Source organism: Palaemon carinicauda, unplaced genomic scaffold (assembly GCF_036898095.1).
Source record: "Palaemon carinicauda isolate YSFRI2023 unplaced genomic scaffold, ASM3689809v2 scaffold2993, whole genome shotgun sequence".
Lineage (NCBI taxonomy): Eukaryota > Metazoa > Arthropoda > Malacostraca > Decapoda > Palaemonidae > Palaemon > Palaemon carinicauda.
Window position 1 is genome coordinate 19732 of NW_027170658.1, and position 3108 is coordinate 22839.

At 39.9% G+C, this 3108-nt stretch overlaps 1 non-coding gene across 1 annotated transcript; it reads right to left on the reverse strand.

The window, feature by feature from the left end:
- Positions 1-2113: 2113 nt before the first annotated feature.
- Positions 2114-2195, reverse strand: TRNAL-UAG (transfer RNA leucine (anticodon UAG)). The gene has a single exon. It is a non-coding gene; the product is annotated as a tRNA-Leu (tRNA).
- Between the last annotated feature and the right edge of the window lie 913 nt (positions 2196-3108).

Below are 3108 nucleotides of genomic sequence, written 5' to 3' on the forward strand. Positions count from 1 at the left end.
CATCACCATCTCCTCCTACGCCTAGTGTATACTGTCATCACCATCTCCTCCTACGCCTACTGACGCAAAGAGCTTCGATGTATATTGTCATCACCATCTCCTCCTACGCCTACTGACGCAAAGGGCTTCGATGTATACTGTCATCACCATCTCCTCCTACGCCTACTGACGCAAAGGGCTTCGATGTATACTGTCATCACCATCTCCTCCTACGCCTACTGACGCAAAGGGCTTCGATAAGATTTCGCCAGTCGTCTCTATCTTGATGTTTTAACTCAATACTTCCCCCAGTCATCCTCTCCTACCTCGCACTTCATAGTCCTCAGCCATGTAGGTCTGGGTCTTCCAATTCTCCTAGTTCCTTGTATATAGAAAAGACTATGATGGACTGTAATCGCAATGAGGGAAATTATTATTATTATTATTATTATTATTATTATTATTATTATTAAATGCTAAGCTACAACCCTAGTTGGAAAAGCAGGATGCCATAAGCCTAGGGGCCCCAACAGGGAAAATAGCCCAGTGAGGAAAGGAAATAAGGAAAAATAAAATATTTTAGGAATAGTAACAACATTAAAATAAATATTTCCAATTTAAACTATAAAAACTTTAGCAGAACAAAAGGAAGAGAAACTAGATAGAAAAGTGTGCCCGAATGTACCCTCAAGCAAGAGAACTCTAACCCAAGATAGTGGAAGACCATGGTACAGAGGGTATGGTACTACCCAAGACTTGAGAACAATGGTTTGATTTTGGAGTGTCCTCCTAGAAGAGCTGCTTACCATAGCTAAACAGTCTCTTCTACCCTTACCAAGAGGAAAGTTGCCACTGAACAATTACAGTGCAGTAGTTAACCCCTTGGGTGAAGACGAACTGTCTAGTAATCACAGTGTTGTCAGGTGTATGAGGACAGAGGAGAATCTGTAAAGGATAGGCCAGACTATTCGGTGTCTGTGTAGGCAAATGGAAAAAACCGTAACCAGAGAGACCAGTCAAAGGACCCCATAACTCTCTAGCGGTAGTATGCACTGCAATAAAGAAACATTTCTGGTATTTGCTTTGTTCTACAGCACAGAAATGCACAGGATAAACGTTGTATTCAGGACTCGTCTTCATCAAACTCTGGCAAGGTAAAATTTGAGAAGTTAGACAGCTACAGCGGAAGGCACAAAAGGGAGCATGAAAAGTAAACGGTAAAAAAGGACTGAAGATAAGAGCGAATTAAACCTACACAGTTTTAGGGACCTCCTCACGGGGCTATTTACCCATATCGGAGCCCTTGGGCTTATAGCATCCTGCTTTTCTAACTAGGGTTGGGGCTTAGCTAATAATAATAATAATAATAATAATAATAATATGTGCCGCAAAGAAAAAACCGCAAGTGGTAACTACCTTTTCCATATTGTAATAATAACTCATGACTAACAAAGTTTATGCTTTGAAATTTATTTTTTATTTTATTTGTGCTGTTTTCGGAATACACGCATCAAACGGCCTATTTCCTTAATCTGGCTTCAACAGAAGTCTGCGAGAGAGTTCATATCCTTGCGCAAATTTCCTCACTATAAGATCCATCTTTATTATTGTAGCCAAACAACAATTGTCACATGGAAAAAAAAAAAAATCTAGCTTCAGTAATGTGTTTGAAGTAATGGCACAGTTTTATACATTTCTCGAGTAAAATCTTTTAATATAAACTCCTGATAGAAGTGAGCTCAAATTTAAAACAGTTGACGGTCATTGTACTGCAGGCTATGGCACAACCCAAGGTTTACGAATATCAGCTATAACATCACCTAGTATGAGGCAATTGCACATACCAACTGAAAGAATCCTAGATCTATTAATAGAGCCTCATATGCTATACTTAATCAAATATTAAGAATACGACCACCGCACGTCTTCCGTGTCGTAGAAATCAACTAAAAGGACAGTTGCTGCCTCGCAGTTGGCCTATTTAGTCAAAAGTTAGACTCATCGCCAATAACTGTGATTGATGACTGCAAGGGCATACGATCGTTAAAACAATATGCCAAATTATTAACAATAACTGAGGCTGTTAAAAGGAAATGGTATTGTGTGCCCTCAATCACCAAAACAAAATAATTCTTGGCAGCGGTGGGATTCGAACCCACGCCTCCTGAGAGACTGGAGCCTAAATCCAGCGCCTTAGACCACTCGGCCACGCTACCTTGAAATTAGATGGTTGAGATAAACTGTTATCACAAGGTTATATCATCAGTTTAGACTCGCCATCATAGACCACAAACAAACGCGTTCCCGATAAGATTTATATCTTATTCTTCTTAATTACCACAAAGTATATAAAGATAAAATATAAATATTGCATATTTAGAAAAGGATACAGCGTAGCTAATAAATTACAGCAACTATCTTCAGTATCTTACAAAACTTTTTTTGGAACAGAATACATAGCCTGAGGCGTCTTCTGAGGGCATGCCGGGAAAACAAGTGAGGTCAGGATCGCGCACGTGGAGAAGGGGTAAGGGTAGGGGGGGGGGGGGTGGGGGTTAATAGGCCTGTTTTGGGGGGGGGGGTCTGGTAGGGGAGCTAAGTTCAGGAGATCCTCCTATGATATTGGTCCGTGGTGTACCGTGATGGAACTTTTTTTTTTTTTTTTTTTTTTTTTTTTGGTATAGTTGACTTCATAAACTTTGGATTATTTTTCGATCGGCTTAAGTGACATTTGGCAATTCGGCTATGAAGTGACGAAATTGTGAAAGGGGCCCATAATTGTAAGACTTTAAGTATTTCTTATTCTATTTCAGTAGATTTCATTAATGGATTAATAGTGTTACCTTGAGGGTAAACTCAGGCACATTATTCTATGTTTCCATATTTCCTTACCTCACTGGGCTATTTTCCATGTTGGAGCCCTTGGGCTTATAGCATCCTACTTTACCAACAAGGGTTGTAGCTAAGCTGATGATCATCATTATCATTATCTCGTCCTACGCCTATTGACGCAAAGGGCCTCGGTTAGATTTCACCAGTCCATTCTATCTTAAGCTTTTAAAATGATCTCCATTCATCATCATCTACTTCACGCTTCACAGTCCCCAGCCATGTAGGCCTTAGTCTTCT